This window comes from Solanum lycopersicum, chromosome 7, assembly GCF_036512215.1.
Source record: "Solanum lycopersicum chromosome 7, SLM_r2.1".
NCBI classification, from domain to species: Eukaryota; Viridiplantae; Streptophyta; class Magnoliopsida; order Solanales; family Solanaceae; genus Solanum; species Solanum lycopersicum.
The window spans coordinates 46,665,249-46,685,295 of NC_090806.1; positions in this window are offsets into that span (position 1 = coordinate 46,665,249).

The window sequence follows — 20,047 nt, forward strand, 5'->3', positions numbered from 1 at the left end:
GAAAAACCTAACACTAAACCTCAATATATGTCCTAAACACTGTAGTAATACATATCATAAAGTAATGTTGACGAGACCACATCTTTCACAAAGTTAACACATAAACACTGCCAGCATAAGTGGACAATACAAATATATGCATAATATTAAGAGATTTAGGGCAACATACCTCCCATCATATCTCACCACTTCCAACCATAGTCAAATAAACCAATAGAATACTCAAAGGCCCTTAACCATGACCATAAAGATCAATTAAATTAAATAAGCTTAATATAAAGTCTATCTAAGAATACATAATACTCATGTGATCCATTTGAGACATCATATAAACCATACACTCATAAACTATACATAAATTAAGAGTCCATAACAATATACACGAATTCATTATTAGCTAGCCAAGATTAATCTACCCTTATTTTAGTAAAATTGAGTAATTTGAGGAGGTCTAGTATTCATGGAGAATTTCATTGGAAACAATCGATTATACATCAATAATGTCATATCATTATGTTTCAAAACGTTTCATGCAAGAACCCAATCCATAGATTATAAAGTAGACTTTTCATTTTTTTGAAATCTTTGAAAATAATCGTTGAAATTAACACTAATGTGATAACAAGCCTTAGATGAAGAAATTCCATACAATACTAGAATAACCCGATGATAATTTAAGAAGAAACTACATTGAATATCAATATTCAAGCTACATCTTCTCCTTGAGCTCTCAACGAGATTTTTGGGGAAACATTGGGAGGGAATGGGTTTCGATCTATGTTCTAGGGTTAAATGAGAATTTCATGATATACTTCTAAAATACCCATAAAAACCTAAAATAATCATCTTATTTTATATGACTTGTAGTGAATTTCCCAAAAAACACCAAGTCTTAACAGAAAAACTGTCAAAATTGCAGAACGAAGCATGAGTTTGTTGTGTCTAAAAATCATGAACCTGAAAGCTACATGGATCCATTGGCTCAATACATCAATGGTTTGTGGTCTTACCGAAAGGCCATCGTTTGGGGCAGTCGATTGCCACTACCTGGCAGTGTTGATCTCCAAACTGGGGTTTTCCTTGTAGGGACACTTGTGGGTCCTAGGTGGAGTTGTACGCAGATATTGAACCTCTAAAAATAAACGTCTAGGTCATAGGAACATCTACAAATAATTTCCAAAAAACAAAAGTCACAGAACATGCTAAAACACATCAAAACTAACAATGAAGTCTAATGGCTATCTTTAAAATGTCACCAGACATTCTTGGACGTTTGACCTCCAAACCTTACCAAACTAAAAATGATGACTCTAAACATAATTATAGACCAGATAAGGACCTCATAAAATCATTACACACACATAAGCACTTGAAAACAAATAAGTTAGGTCACTAGTCGTCGAACATCTTTGTCGCCCCTGACCTTTGACTTTAAACTTAATCCAATTAGACACTGCGTTAACCATCATTTTAAACCATATTAATACTTTTAAAATTCATCTCACATACATTTGGCCCTAGTTTTGCCTAAGTTATTTTTGGAGTAGTTATAGATCGATATACTAACGATTAAGCTTCCCCTTTTTACTAAACCACATAACACCCTTTTCTGGGTGAAACTTTTAAATGCACCCAATCATTAAAATTAAATTGTAAGACTCTTCTCCTAATAACAATATAGGATTTCTAATGAATCTGTACCATTTTCAACCTCTCTTTAATCATTTTCACCTTCTTCATAGCTTGATGAACTAAATTTTTTCATATAAACTGGACATATTCTCTTATAAAGAGCTTCATAAGATCCACTTTGATACTCGAGTGGTAACCATTGTTGTAAGTATATCCAATGAAGTAGGTGATCATCCCAATTACATTTGAAATCAATCACACGAACCATCAACATATCCTCTAAGGTGTTGATAGTGCGCTTTACTTGCCCATCTGTATGAGGAGGAAATACAGTACTAAGTTCACCTTTGAACCCAAGTCTTTCTAGAAGATTCATAGTCAATTGTGCACCTTTATTTGAGATAATTGAGAGCGGAACCCCATAGATTCTTACCAACTCTTTGTTGTGCTTCTTAACATAATCTTCGTGCCAATGAGTAGTCTTTACGGGTAAAATGTGAGTTGATTGTGTCATGCGTTCCACAATCACCCAAACGGAATAATGTTGCATGTGAGACTTTTCTAAACCTTTGATGAAATCCATATTAATCATCTCTCACATAGATTCCTAATGTTCTATATTCTGAGCCAAACCACCAGGCCTGTGATTCTCTACTTTAACTTGTTGGCAATTCAAACACTTTTCTAAAAATTCTGCAATGCATTTCTTCATATTACTCCACTAATAAACTTCTTTATCAAGATAAATATTTGTAGAACCCGGATGAATGAAATTCCTGAAGCTATGAGCTTCCTCAATGATCTTCTCTTGGAGTCCATAAACTATTGATCACACAACCTACCTTGATATCTCAATACACCAACTGCGCACTATTTAAAAGCTAATACTTATAGCTTATTGATATTTTAATTCAATTGAATAAACATTGTATGTTGATCTTGTTTTTCTTTCAATTCAGACATTAATGACGATTCATCCACATTCATCACCATTACTCCTTATCTATTGAATCTAACAGTCGGACTTAGAAAAATTTAAGTTCATGAACATCTATACCTAACTAACTCTCTCTTTTTTTCCTCAACATAAGTGGTACTACCTATAGAAAACCTGATCAAAGATTAAACAACAACATTTTCTTATCTTGGTGGTAAAGAATACTAATGTCATAATCCTAGAGTAATTCTAACCACCTCATTTGTAAGAGATTCACCTCTTTCTAAGTAAACACAAATGTAAAGCTCTTGTAAACCGTGAACACATCTACATGGATACCATACAAATAATGATGTAATATCTTCAAAGAATATATCTTCAAAGAATATACTACAAACTTATCATTAGCTCTATGAGAAGACATTCTCTGAAAGCGCATAACAAAGTATTAGCATGAGAAATTTTAAAATACCCTATGCACGATAAGAAAAACAAAAGAATTGAAGGTTTACTAAAATTCTTTATCGTCTCTCCATCGTTAGATGTGGTGCACTTCACACCTTATGAAAAAGATTCTACTGATTGTGGATTATCAGACATCCTAGGAATCTTAAACCTAAGGCTCTGATATAATGTTTTTCACATTCCAAGCTACCTATGAGACATGTACACAACACCTAGTATCAAATATGACCTAAGCTAACCCTTTTGGCATAATCATGAGCATACTAGATATAATAAAATGAAGCATAAAATATGATATAAATTCAAAATAATGGGGAATACCCAAATACTTAATTGAATAAATGAAATCTAAGAGGTTAAATACAATATAGATTTCAAACTCAAATACTAAACTTGAAGCATATTATGTCTTTAATAAGCCTCTTAACTTATCAGAATTATAGGGACATGCCCCAGCTGAGTCTAGCAAAAACAATAACTGAATGACTGAAAAAAATAATGATATCATGACTATTGTCCTCGAAGAATGAGGACTCACCATTGATGCTATTGAACTGGAGATTGGGAACCAAATGACGTATGATCTGACCGTTGAGGACTTGAACCTACATCATGAGAAGATGTAGAGCAGGGTATGTGTCAATACTTGAATATACTAAGCTTGCAGGATAGAGTAAACATGCACTTAAGATATAACTGAACTAGAAACAAAGCAAGAGTATAATATGAACATAGTGGGGATACTGAATATTGATGCTAACAAATTTAATGACCAAATAATAGCATGTTCAAGCTGAATACTGACTGTATCAAAAAAGTTGTTAATCCAATAGAGTGTGATTGAACTGTGGGAGCTACTAATAACTAATCTTAAAATCATATGAGCTAAATATGGAGTCGGATATATGCAACCTATAAAAGAACCCAATATACCCAGCCAAATGTATAGAGTCATGTTGACATAATCACTAAACTGATACCCACAGTGAGGGCTTCAAACCTTCATGGATATTAGTTGTGGGATCATATGGATGCCTACTCTAGTTCAACTCGGTATTATGTTACTCCCAATATATTAAATGATTACCACTTTAAGACTGAATTTCATTGATATACTATATAGCTTAAAAATGACTTGCAAACTGATCATACAACATCATTATACTGATAAATGCATATTCAAAAATTAAGACATGCTTATCAAAAATAGCTAATATTTGGCCTAGCAAGTGTAATTCAAGAACTACAGAACTACATAGATAAGGATCTAAAGTTCATGAAAGAAACCAAGTAATAACATAATAATCTGATTTGGAACAATTGAGTAACTTATTCATGAAAATATGGTGAAGTTCTAGAAACCATAGATCTAGTTAATAGTAGCGAATCAAGTAGATGACTAAATTTTAACAACCAAATGGGTGAAAATAAATCTCTAGTGAATTCCCACATGCTTGGTGATGACTTTCATGAAGAAATACTTTGATTACGGGTTTGAAATTGAAGAAAACATGTTGCGTTCTTTAACTATGGTTGCTCAACCTTTTAATTTTTTTCCCGCTCAAATTTTGAATGTTTTTGTATTAAAAATCTTACTTAGCTAAGTAATACATATGTTTCTAGGTTAAAAGTAACTAAAATTACGTAATACAGAGTTAAAATGATGAAGTTTAGGGTCCAACAAAAAAGGAAAAGACCAAAAGACCCCAAACATAAATAGAAGGCGGGACCGACCACAACTACTTTAACGGACCTTGAAAGGGACCATTGACCGTGAAGTGCATCATTATATGTGGTATAGTGGCTGCTTGTTGTAGGGTTCTTCTTCACAAGCCCTACCATAACCTATGTGAGGGACCACATACCGTGATGGTCCCCGTGGTACTCATGTAGGCTGAGGTCTCAAGGATTAAGTGTGTGGGGCTAGTGGATAGTTTTCACATACTCCACCATGACCCATTATCAAGACCACGGACGTGAAGGCCTCCGTTGTCTTGACTTAGGTTGTGGGGGGCTACTACTCCTCACATGTGCCCTAATGGCCCATCATTAGTACCATATCTCGTAAAGATGAATACATCTGATGTAGAAGATACTTAAAATTCCGGGTTGCATGTTTGCCAAGTTTAAACTAAGAATGTAACTAAGAATTGGATGCTGGTTGCACACAAAAATTCAGCAAGTGATGGAAGCCTTTCCCCGACTAGTCAAAATAATTCTCCTTCTAGTAAAAATGGTGCAACTATAAATTTTTATGACAATGATTAGAGTCAAGATATGAATAATGCCTGAAAAGACCTATTATGTTTGAATAACTTTGATGCTTTATGGAAGTCTACTGGTAAGCAAGTAGAATTAATAAAGAATGATAACGATTTGATAGAAGAAAAACATACCTTACCACCTATTTTGAATATCTAATTAATTCATGAAGCTGTCATATTTGTGCCTAAATACGTGATTGCAAAGAAGAATGAGTCAAGGGCCTTAGTGTCAAATACAATTGATTTGTGCAAGGATTCTCTTGAGAAAGATGGTGAGAATTCAGTTTATGAAGATGAGAAAGATATGGTGTACATATATTTTACAGAGTGGATAGCGAAGAAATATTATCAACAAGGCAAGAAAGAAGTCGAAACAAAAAATTAAAAAGAAAACACATTGAAGGCAACATTGATGAGACAATAAAATGACTAAAGAGTTTGTTTAAAGACACATACAAATGCTATAGAAAATCATAACAATTAAGAAGTCTCAATACGTTTCACAAGATTTTGTAAATCCATATAGAAAGATTGAATTATGAAGTATTGTTGCATAGGATTGAAAAAGACTAGAGAAAAATACATCAAGTTACTTTTGATGGGTAATAAATCATTTAAAATTCAACTTTCTCTTTAATTTACATATATTTATATTATTTAAGCATCCTCATTTATAATATTATCATGGAGTATATTACAATATTTGTGATGATATGAAAATACTTAGTTCTCTCTAGATCCTATTTTCTTCATGTTTGTTAGGTAGAAGACGCTAGGTATTTCATTATGATTAGTAAGGTAAGACGTGCACCCCCTTGATTTCACTTATCCGTGTTTATTTAAATAATGTTTAATAAAGGGACACTAGATACCTTCTAGTTATAAATTTGCGAGAAAAGAATTTCTCTTACTAGAGGAGAAGTCTTTATGGAATCTTTCAAATACACGTGTATCACTCGCTCTATAAATAGAATATGAGTTTATATCTCTAGATGAATTTTGTGAATAAGTTGAATGACTCTGAAATTTCTTGAAAGATAATTTTTATTCCCAAAGATTTGGCATTATTATGCACACACTTTGATAGTCAAGACACAATACTTAGGTTAAATAGAGACCCAAATGTCAATGCCCGAGAAAACTTACAATGGTACTGTTGATATAAAATTCAAATCGAGTGACTACTATGGGGTTATTGCTAAGGAGTGTCTATACAAAATGATTGGCAAGTTTTTTTGAAAAAAGCCTATCATATATTACATTCACTCACTCTTCGCTGAAAAGATATATCTCAAAGGAGACGTTAAAATAGGAGCATATGATTTTTTATGGTTATTACTGATGTCATCAATGCTGATGAACATAAAATGAAATGGTTCAAATAATTAATTGAAATATATGGTATGGTTATCTGTCTTCAAATAGGGCCCCCCATTATAGATCAAGGTAGATTCTCCTGTTGTTCATGTATGGGATCTAACCCCATAGCAATATTCATTTATTTCTTTTTTTCCTAAGTTTTTCCCATATTGGACGAGAGGAGGTAAGTTCAAATCCCACCCCTCTCATAATTATTATTATTATAATAATAATAATTATTATTATTATTAATATTAATATTATTGTTATTGTTATTATTATTATTATTATTATTATTTGTCAATTTCTCTCCTTGTCTTCTCCTTCATCCAAGAGGTGGTGGGTTGAAATCCCACTCTTCCCATTATTTTTATTAATTTAAAAATTCCCTTTTACTCTTTTTTTGGCCGAGAGGTTGTGGGTTCGAATCCCACACCTCTTTTTTTTTCTTCTTTCATGTAGTGATGTCTTCGAGTCAATCCCCACTGACCTCACATGTTTTAAATTTATTCTTAAACTTCTCAAATTTCATGTATTTTGGCCGAAAACTCCATCACCAAGTGCTGGAAATTTTATTAAATCCTTTATACATTCGTATTGTGTTATTATCACAATTTGTTTTACTCATTTTTAGGTGTACATTCGTTTATGTTTTATCTTAGATTTTTCTTCTTAATATCAGCCACCTTACACTTCATGAAAACATCACATTTTACACACCTTATGCACAATAATTCCAATCATTAAACAAGCTATTTTAAGACTTCAAAGCCGAGAACAACAACAAATATTTTACGCATTGCACCATATAAGTTTCTTTTGACATCATTGAACATGCATGCTCTTTCCTAACACAAAATCACAAAGAACATAATATCTCACACTTAGCTACTAGCAACAATACCAACATCATGATTTCTAACCTAATTTAGATTTAAATCTGAAGGAGACTAGGGACAAGGAATTAAATAATAAAGGGGACAACCCTAGTTTTATACGTTGCATTTTGTAGAAAGAAATTTCTCTTGGAGAAGGAATTCCAAGAGAAAAAAAAGCCATACCTGGTTGTAGCTTTCCATACCTTCAAAGTTCTACCCAAATCCTCCACTAAACTATCAACACGATCCCATCGAGAAGATGATTTAAAACATTCGTTTCCTAAGTAAGCTTTCTTGTTTTTATATCTTTTTTGGATGTTCTTTGAGTGTATACAAACTTCGACTATTCTCTAATGTTTTTTTTCTGTTTTTGCAGCAAAGAAATAAAAATGGACGAGAGAGGGAGAGAGGTTTAGGTGTGTGAAAGAGTTTGGGCGAGATAGTGCAACTAAAAACTAGGATAGTTGGCAAGACTTAGTCCATTTAATTTAATAATTAATAACTAATAACTAAAAATCAGATTTACCTTTTTTAAATCTGTCATTAATTAAATAATATTAATAAATTACATTAATTTACCCGCTTAAATAAAAACAATTTAATTCATTGCTTCCACCTAGGTTCGAACCCGGTTGGAGAAAGACTTTACTCTTAGAGCCCATTTTTTTTACTCTATCCCCAAAATACCCCTCAATATTAATAATTAAATAATGAAATGTATATTTAGGGTAATTACGATATTATCCTTATCTTGGTAAAAGACCATTTTACCCCTAGACCCTCCAAACATATGATTTTCCCCTTTTTAAGTCTGATAAAGATTAATCTGGTAAATTTTCATGTTCGTAAGCCCTACATGACTAGACCCAACCTTTCGTAGCTCAACTAAATCTCAAAAATAGTTGGCTTGGCTGTTGCAAGGGTTCAGAGGTCTGGTTCTACGCGCATCAATCTGTGTAATCCCGGTCTAATCGTAGGCATTCTAGACACAGTAAGCATTACATATCTTATACATTTTTAGGGTTGGTACAATATATTTCATGTTATCATGGCACATGAGAACAATCTCCTAGGACATCCCTTAGAAAAAACTTGTTCAATGTTTAGTTAGAGTCTCATACACCTACCAAGGGAAAATACCAAAGTACCCCCTCAACCTACGACCGAAATCCCAGAGACACACTTATACGATACTAAGGTCCTATTACCCCACTGAACTTATTTTATAAGTAATTTTCTACCCCTTTTTGCCTACGTGGCACTAGTTTGAAAAAAAAAGACAACCGTCATTGGGCCCACAAGATAGTACCACGTAGGCTGAAAAGGGGTAAAAAATTAATAATAAAATAAGTTCAGGGGGGTAATAGGACCTTAGTATAGTATAAGTGTTTCTCTGGAATTTCGGGCATAGGTTGAGGGGTTACTTTGGCATTATCCCCTCCTACCAATACTAAATAGACTCCTCCAGTCACCTTGGTTAATGTCTATTTACTTTATTTTTACTTCGCCTTAACTGACATTAGACCATGTGATAAAATCATGGAATCTTGTTTCATGAAATTCCACAACAAAAGAAGGTTTTGTACTTGCCATGGCATAAGTATAACATGAACATAACATTCTACGTGGATCCACTAGCAAGTACTCATATGGAGGCAACATAGTTCAAGAACTAGGACTTGTATTAGAGACTCATAGTTCTACATTACATGGAAACCTCTATCGCAGGAGAGTCATTGTAAACCTACCTTCAAACTTTGGAAGGGACACCTCTGATATCTAGTTCAGCGGTGCTAAGCTTAAATACCTTTATGAATTTCCTTAACATTATCATTAATCATCAGTCTTATCATTGGCCGTATGAGATTAAATTCTTGTACAAACATGATCATTAGCTCATTACTTTTAGGATGAGAATTTATTTTCATCACAACTATTCATTAGTGAGATGAGCATACAATAGTCATATTATGTAATAAATACAAGAGACATTTTTAAGGGTCCATACGTCAAGTCACGACTCCCTAAGGACTACCCCAAGGGTACTTGAAGAGGACCCAAACATTGGCGAGCAAGCTTCCATAGCAAATTGCGACGGCGTATATGAGAATCCCTCCACGCGTAGCACAACCAACACTGGGTATACAAATTTTGACTTGCGAGGGTCTTCACGAGACTAAGTGCCTCAAACAAAATTTTCAAAAAAATAATTGTCATTTCCTCTGCGACATTTAGCCTTTCCTAGATTCGTCCGCGTCATTTTTTAAGTCAATTAAACTTCACAAAAAGACCAATTTAAGGAGTGATCTTTAACTTACCCTTAAAAAGTTTCTTAGCTATTTAAATACACTCCCTAACCTTCACCAAACATAGGGACGTATGCTAGTTCAATTTATCTAATTTCTGGACGTCAATGTCTTTCATTTTCATTTTGGGTCTAACCTGTTGTAATTGGATTTAATATATTAGAAGAGGTCTAGAAACAACATTTCAACCATTATTTAATAGGCGAACTTCTTTACTAAGTCATGGAAGTTCCGGAATGTTACATTATCCCTCCCTTACGAACATTAGTCCCCGAATGACACTAAAATCTCTTGGAGAGTAAGGATAGACTCAATACTATCAGCTCAACCAACAACACTATATAATCATAGTAAGTCTCAGTTCATAGGAGCACTTCACAACTCCTTTCAACACATACTACAAATTTACACATAGCGGCCCAATTCATGTTGAACAACATATAAGAAGTAAACATTCATAACACATCATTTGAACTACCTTCTTAAGATCAACATGAGCTCAAAATATATCAAAGAGTACCATGATATCATTATTCTCAAAAAAAAACCAACAAAATCTAATGAAGACATCCGCATAAAATTTCTTATAAGTGCAACTCTAGAGTATGAAGGTATTTTCTTACAACTCAGTTGGATGCCACTTTTATCAAAACATGAACCTATTTAAAACACATGTCAATTTCATTTCATTAATTATTATCATTATAACTAGGTTTGTCTAACTTGAAGCAATAAAAAGTTAAGTGTAGCGGGACTTCATGTCGGCTTTGTCCTCCCATGTTGCACCCTCGACAAGATGGTTCCTCCATAGGAATATTAAGAAGGAAACCACTTTTATTAGTGAAATTCTTGACTTGGCGATCTAGGAATCTCAACCTCTTCGTTGGAGAGGTTCTCATCCACCCCTAAACCTTCAATATCAAGGATAGAAACTAGGTCGCCTATTATTTTATTGAGCATAGAAACATGAAACACTAATGAACTGAAGTTAGTTAGTTCATTAGGCAATTTCTGTTCATAGGAAACTTTTTCAACCAATCGTAAAACATCATAAGAACCATCATACCGTGGACTTTACTTTTTAAAACAATCGTAAAACATCATAACAACCCACATACCAGGATCACCTATTTCAAACTCAAGATTTCTTTTCCTCTAGTCGGCATAAGACTTTTGCAGACTATTGGTATCACGACCTGTTTGTATACCGTAGGAGTTAGGGTATTATTAGTTCATGAAATTGTGTATTTGACCTCTCGAAGGTAATATACAAGCCATTTCATATCATTTGTCACATATAGATGTCTGAAAAATTGTACGGCATTAAAACAATTCACAACATTTGAATAGTCTTTTGAAATATCTTTCATATAAAAACCATAGGAAATACTAAGTCTCATATTATCAAACCTTAGACACAAGAATACCTAGGATACTGCCCATACATCAAAATATAGTACTAATCGAAAGACATATATTCCCTCTACTCAAATGAGGACATACTTCAAACTTTGCTTAAACGATAACTAGAATCCAAGATTTCCTTCATGACACCTCCCATAATCCACCTACATATTTAGATATAATAAAATGTATGGAATTCGCACAAACAGTTGTACTAAGTATGAGTTAATTCATAAAAATGTGTAGACATGCATCTAATAATAATATGCTCTTTTTAATTTAAACATCATAGTTTAATCATAAGAATAACATTTAGCACCTTAGAAACACATAAGATATCACATAAGCATTTTACAACATTTTCAGAAATATTACTGTAAGCCTTGTAAATTTACAGTCAAATAATTCAATGTTACGCTGAACCCATTTAGCATACAACTTTCTAACAAAAATCTTTCCTGGGACTCACTAACAGTAAACCAACTACATAAACATGAGATTCTCCTACCAAAGGAGATTCTGACGTTTACTTGAGTGAGTAGTGAAGCGGCTGCCCATACAATCCCTTTCACACAAACCTAAGAGTCCTTTATATTACCTAGGATAAGATCATTCTCAGTTCCTAACAAAACATATATCTAATATGGAATTCACCTCCAAGAGATTATCAAAAGACTTACTTAAGTATATCAAGAAAAGCACGCCCATACCTCTACAATATTTCCTAAATAATCCTTTAGACTACAAAATTTTTAAAATATGTCTTATGTATCGACCAACTTTCCTATCTATAGTCATTCTAAAGAGTTAGCTAGGTACGACATGAAATGACCATACATATGACCCATTCACACCATAACTAGACTACTTTTAACTACTCTAGGTAAATACTTAATCAATTACATGATTTTCAACTTAAGTCCTTATCTCTATTAGCTCATTCAATAGACATTAATCACATAAGGATATTCAAGTAGTGATTTTGAAGAATACCTTGGTATTTACTCACTAACACGTTCAATTTCTAATGATGTAATGTCTTGATTGTGTCCCATAACACCACCTAAACTTCATTGAAATTCTCCAACACTTGTGGGTACCTCATATGATGAAAATATGCAATAACCAACATATATCATGGTAGATATGCATGGAATCTAGAGTTGTAACCTACTCGGATGGAGTCTGTTTAAAGGGGATTTTTGTATTCTACCCTCATCCATAACAAAATGTAATTCAAAAATCATGCTCACTCGTTGGTAGCCTTTGTTCTGATAGAGTATTTCAATAAATGAGTACATGAAGAGGTTCCATATTTTTTTCAAAACCCAATAACATTACACCCTACCAATGAGGTCCCCTATACTTTCCTTACATTGGTTATGAGGATAGCCTAAGATTTTCCTAAGGATTATTTGATGTCATTTCAACCAATAAATTCCTAAGTGCACCATTCACATAAGACGAATACCATTATGTCTTTCGACTTCAAGGATTTTATAACCTTACAATGAGGTTGAAGGCTTTACATAAAGACCATCTTAGCAACATTCAAGGTCAAATGTCTTTTAGCAATTTAAGAAGAGGCTTTATCATCCTTTAACAAAAGAAGGATACAATTACGTGTTTCGACGTCATGGATATCATAACCTTAAAACGATATTAAATGCATTACATAAAGACCATCATAGCAACATTCAAAGTCACATGTCATTTAGACAGTTAAGACTAAGAGGCTTTATTATCCTAAGTCAAAAGTCGTATTCTCATTCTACTTGTATCAAGTAAGGGACACACGTCTACTAAAATGAAACACAACATACTTCTCATATAACATATAGAATATCATTGAAGTAGAACATAAGAAAAATTAAGTCAATTTTAGGTAACTCTATACACTTATATAGTCAATTAGGAAGAATCACTAATCCACTCTAAGACTACACATTAAGGACATAGTCATGGTCTTACATGATCACCAAATTTAAATAGAAGAACACATACTTTAACATTACTCAAATGTATATAGGTATGACCTTACGCAACATAAATCACTACACAAATCATCATATTATATATATTTATGCTAGAAATTCCATGATCAATATAATACATAAAGTAACGCCGATAAGGCATCATAATTCAATAGTAAAACACATAGCACTGCCACCATAATTAGAACATACAAATAACAACATAATTGAAGACCTAATTACATAATAAAAAGAGAATTAGGGAAGCGTACAACCAATCCATTCTAAGATCTTCAATCCAAAGCTAAATCATCCAATACAATACCAAAAGCCCCTTACTCATGGCCATGATTATAAATTTAATAAAAAATCATAATACTGCATGAATCTAAATAAATTTAATATATATTTATCAATATAAGAGAACCTATTCATCAATCTAATACAATTATTACATCATTCAATAGTATAAGGAAAACTTCACTAGAACTGATAAGCATTTAGACATGATCATAACATTCCTAACATAGTCAATTTAAAGATTTTAGGTTTTGCATAGGTTCAAGAAGATTTTAGGTTAGAACTTTATCAATTCAAATAATTTTTAATTATTCAAAACATTAAATGCAAGAATCCATTGCTACATTACAAGTCAAAAATCTATCTTTTGAGTTAATTTTTGAAAATCACTTTGAAGATTGTCTCCTTGATGAAAAATTTCAACGATGACTATGCCTTAACTGATGCTAATCCACGAAAAATTAGAGAAATTTGAGGAGAAATCAACCTTAAAGATTAAATCTCCCTTCAAGCCTCAATGGAGATCTATAGGGCTTTTTAGAGGTTTTTGGTTTTGATTATAGCATAATGACTTCATCTAGGTAGTTAGGACTTATAAACCCACTTAAGATACCTAATATACACAAAGGAAACAGCTCAAACATTTAGTTTTATGGGGGTTGAAATTACCACTTCACCCCTTACATTAAACAGCAAGATGCGCAGGTTGCCGATACAACCTAGGACTGCCCATCGACGGGGCGTAGGTCCACAAATGGACCGTCCTGTCTTTCCTTCCATTGTAAAAGCGGCTTAACTTTGGGAGCCTAATATGACTAGGATATGTCTTCATGGATGACCACCAAAGACGGGGTGTCGACCAGCCTACTAGCTGTCAATTTTCTCTGTTATTTGGAGCTGGTCTAGACGACCATAGGCTTTTGTGAAGGGTCCTTCCTCAAGGAACCTTTGTTTGTCTTTGGGAATATTTTCCCACAAGTTTACAACCTAAATGTGCTCGTATAAAAGTTTTGGAAATTTCACATCAATTTCATTGAAAAAGAACAAATTAAACTCAATGAAACATGCTAAGACACACAAGGTCGTTCCAAGTAAAACCTTTAGAATGACATGGACATTTTTGGATGTTTTGACCTCCAAACATTATGAAACCATACAAACTTTATATAAAAATTTTTATTACCCATATGTAGATCATAAGCTTTTCAACAACACATAAGCACATAAAAACACATAAGATATATACGTGACTTAGTCGTCGAACATCTTGGTAGTCCCTTAATGTTTGACTTCCAATTCACGTAAATCATTAGACACGTCCTCATTAAAACATTATAACATATTTTAGAACCTTAGAGACTCATGACAAAGATGTTAGGATCCAAATTATCTTATGTCGTTTAAATGGTATTATAATCTTCCCCACTTGGACAACATTCGTCCTCTAATGTCACTTGACACACTCCAACAATTCCAAGAGTAGAGAATCAGTTATCATCCCATACAAATAAAACGCAACACATTATAATACACAAAATTTAGGGGAAAACATTAATTTCATATAATCTAGAGACTCACAACACAAAAAGAAGGTAGAAACTAATCTATATGTTATCATTCCAATAAGACACATTCTTTATTCCACATAGAAAGAACTTATTTTATATTTATTATCTTACTCATATATATAAATTCTATACACTTTCTAACAATTTTCACCCAAAGAACAATTATGTCAATTTAGCAAAAATGTTATAGTGAGGTAAATTCCCTGGCAATAAAGATGCTTGAAAATTCCAAAAATGCAACATTTAGGCAATTCCTGATGGAAACATTTTAATATGAAAGATAAAACCATATAAACTTAGTTAAAAACATAATAATAACTCCATGAAATGCAACAAGTAAGGAATAACTAATTTTAATTCCACTAAGATTCCTAAACACAATGCAACATGCTACTATGACGTTCTATTTTCAAGTTTGAGTTGAATAGAAGAGATGAGAAAAGAAATCAAAACACCACTACTCGTCATGCTCCCCCACCTATAAGGAACTCATGACTACTAAACAAAAGAAATACAACTTACCATTATCATCATCATCATCACCTGGCTTTGATCCTCTTGGCCGAAATACATCGAAACAATTTTTCATAGGAGCATCATTAAAGGAAAGCTTTCAGTAACTTGCTTACCTTCCTTGCCTATAGCCGCAATAGTAGGAAAATCCCTCACCCTATGTCTATCCTTATCACAACAAAAACAATTCCCCCTACAACTTAGAAATTACCCATTGTTCCTTTTTCCACAGGTGACACAAGTAGGCTTACCGTTCCCTTCTAAAGGTTGACCTTAGGATCTCTAATTTCATCTTTAGTTTGCCCCATCTTCTTGAACCTTGTTTCGTTCTCCTCACTTGGTCTACTCCTCTTCATGTTTATTTATATCCTCTTTGTGTGGACTCCTATATGTATTTAGCATACACCAAAAAATCCTAGGTAGAGTCATATTATCATGGAGCATGGCCGTTCGACACTCTTATTTCACAAGGTCGGAAACACCGATCACAAACAAACTCATCTCATCCCTACGGTTAGATACCAAGGATGGAGCATACCTAGAGAACATAGTGAAGTTGAAGGAATCCTCCTAAAGTCTCACATTGTCTTGCTTGAGATTAATAAAATCCTCAACCTTCACCTTCCTCCTCTCACGTATAAAGTACTTTCCCATGAAAACCTCCTCAAACTCTTCCAATTGTATAGGACCCAACTCAACTGTCCTATTATCTTTCCATTGTGTATAACACACTTGAGCAACCTCCCTCAATTTATACGAACCCAACTCCACCTTCTCTTTAGAAGTAACCCCGATGGCATGCACCACCTTGTACACACCTTTTAGAAACTCTTAGGGATCCTCTCCCGCCTTAGAGCCAATACAGATAAGAGAATTCATACTCAAAATATCTCTTAGTCAAGATTTCATAGTGCTCTACACAACATTAACTCTACGTTCATTACCCCTAGTCACTTGGGTAGTCAAAGTTTAGGTTTAAGTATGCAAAGACACTCTAATCTCCCCGTTAGTCATTTTCCGGGGAATCAAAGGAACCTCATTACCTTGACATTCAATGGATACTTAAGCACCTTACTCAACATGATCAACTTGAGAAGGAACTTCGTCATTAGTCGTTCCTTCTTCCAACCTTCTAATAGTCATCCTTCAAGTATTTATCTCTTATAAACACAAGAGAAGAGATTAGGAATAGTCAATTACAACCTCAACTCTATAGGCATGCCATAGGATTTATGAAGAAAGTGAAACTTTATCGTCCTATATCCTCTCGCCTATATTTGTCGTAACTCACACCCATGGTCAAGACTCTACTAGATGTGACTTTTTGAGAATTTTGGATTTCTCAAACAACTTTCATAACATATTCTCTAATACCACATTTGTCACTTCACATATTTATACACTAGGAGATAGGGTATTCTCAGGTCATGACACGACGTACTTGACCTTTCAGAGGTCTTGTACAAGCCCTTTCGTATAATTTATTGCATATATAAATAAAAAAAGTGGTGGAAAATCAAAACTTTTCATAACATTCGAATAGTCTTTAATATAAAAAATATAGAAAATACTACGTCTTATATCATCAAACCTTAGGCAGAATAATGCTTGGGATGCGGTCCATACATAACAATGTAGTACTACTAAGTCTATTACAATTCTTCGAAATAAGAAATCAAAATAAATATATGCTCTGGAGACAAATGAGGACATACTTAAAACTTTTCATGAACAATAACAAAAATTAAAGCTTTCCTGCAAGACACCTTCTCACCTACCACGTACTCCTTTAGATGAAATAAAATGAATGGAATTAGTACAAGCACTTATAGTTAGTATGGATTTAATGCACAAAATTATGAAAATAGGCATTTAATGGAAATATGCTTTTTTGGTTTAAAAATCATAGTATAAGAATAAGAACAACATTTAACACTTTATAAAAAGAGAAGATATCACATAAGTGTTTTAACACATTTTAAAAAATTGTACAACAAGCCTTGCAAATTTGTTATAAACTAATTGAGTAAACCTATTAAGCATACAACCCTCTCACTAATGGATATCCTAAGACTTACTTACAATACACAATACACATAAACATGAGATCCTCCTACCAAATGTGATTCTACGGTTCACTTGAGTAAGTTGTGACACGATCCTCCATGCAATCCCTTTACACAAACCTAAGAGATCCTTTATATTACATAGGATAATATCATTGTCATTTCATAACATAGCATATATATATAATGTAACGACCTGTTTAGTCGTTTTGAGCAGCAGACTTTGATTCTGGAAAAACTAACAGAGACAACTGACCCCACGACGGACCGTCGTAGGCAGGACAGACTGTCAAGGGTATCTCGTTCCAAAATACATAGAATTCTGAAAATTGGGTACTGAAATCGACTCTCTGAACTTTGTAACAGAATGGCAGGACGGACCATCACAGGCGTGGCGGACCGTCACAGACTCTTCAGAGAATTGAGACTCTGAAGTCTGTGACGGAGCAGCAGGACGGACCATCGCAGGCACGACGGGCCGTCACAGGCTGCGTAATCCCAGGCTGGATCGGATTTCTTTAATTATTTTAAGGGGCGTTTTGGACTATTCCTGCTTTAATTATAAAGTTAGTGGGTTAATATAAATAAGTCTAATTACTTGGGGGTTAAAAGAGGTAACCTTAAGTTAATTAGTTGGTTATTATTGCCATCTTTTATTCTTAATTTTATGCTAATTAGGGTAAAAGAAAGAAGGGTTTGAATAAGAAAAATAGAAAGAACAAGGAGAGGGAAAGAGAAACGATCGAGAGAAGAGGGAAACGAAGAAGAACAAAGCTTTGGGAAATTTCTTGCTTGATCAAAAATCTTTGGTGGAGGTAGGTTATGGTTTTTATACTACTCGTAGTAAACTCTTAATAGCGAAGTATATCTTTTGGTAGTATTGTAAACCCTTCTATATGCTTAATTGTATGCTTGCATGAATGTGATTATGTAATTGTGATAAAATAAGCATGTTGAAGCTATTGAATCCTTAATCTTGAGAAACCCTAATCTACATTGTTAATGATGATTCCTTGGTATAAAAGAAGGCTTGATGAACGAAAGTAGGGAGATTAGGGGATAGGATGCCACGTTCCGGTACCAGGATAGTATATAAGGATCGGAGTGTCACGTTCCGACACCAGGATAGTATATGGATCGGGTGCCACATTCCGGTACCAGGATAGTATATGAGGATCAGAGTGTCACGCTCCGACACCAGGATAGTATGTGGATCGGGTGCCACGTTCCGGTACCAAGATAGAATATGGATCAGGTGTCACGTTCTGACACCAGGATAGAATGAGGATCGGAGTATCACGTTCCGACACTAGGATAGTATATGAGGAGCGGAGTGTATCATACCGACACGAGACGAATAAAGATAATGAATCTTGAAAGATGTTAATATACTTAATCTAATGAACCTAATTCCTAAATGAGTATGATGAGGAGGCGTGAGTTCTCATTGATGTGCTTGGTGTTGTAACCAAGGGTTATGGTAATTGTAAATGCTGCATGCTAAGGATATTAGTTGATTTTATGATGTTATCTGATATATACTGTTTTCTATTTTGAGTTGGCCGATGATACCTACTCAGTACTTGTGTTTGTACTGACCCCTACTTGTATTTGTTTTCTTTGTAAATTATGGAGTGCAGCAAACGTACCATCGTCTTCAACTCAACCGCAACTCTAGCCAGTCTTCATTACACCGGATTTTAGTAAATTTAAAGTAGATGTTCTTGTGATGATTACTTCCAGATTTTGGGGATAATAATAGTTGTTGAGGTTTTTGAAGTTATTGAATTGGTTTTTATAATGAGTTTAAGTCTTTCGTATTACTTTCTCTTGATATTATATTGAAATGTTAAGGTTTATATTGGTTGGTTCGCTCACATAGGAGGGTAAGTGTGGGTGCCAGTCGCGACCCGATTTGGGTCGTGAAAAAGTTGGTATCAGAGCATTAGGTTCGTTGGTCTCATCACACAAGAACGAGTCTAGTAGAGTCTTAACGAACGGTAGGGGGACGCCTTTACTTTTCTTTGAGAGACTATATGACTTTAGGAAAATTCCATTCTTTCTTTCTTTCTTTCGTGCTATTACATGGATCCAATTGGTATCTAGGTGATACAAATTGGTAGATGACCATCCTCACTCTATTTCGTAGATGGTTAGAATTAGAGCAACAACCGTGCCAACATCAACATCGGCAAGACAAGATGCATCTGAGCTAGCCACTGAGACTGTAGCTCAAAGAGGAACAATGGCAAGAGGCCGCGGAAGAGGTCGTGGGAGGACGTTCTCTAGAGGAGAAGGACGAGCACCTAGCCCATCTAGTACTAAGGCGGTGACTCCTCCACCAACTAAGGAAGTGGTAAGAGAGAGTGAGGAAGGGGAGAA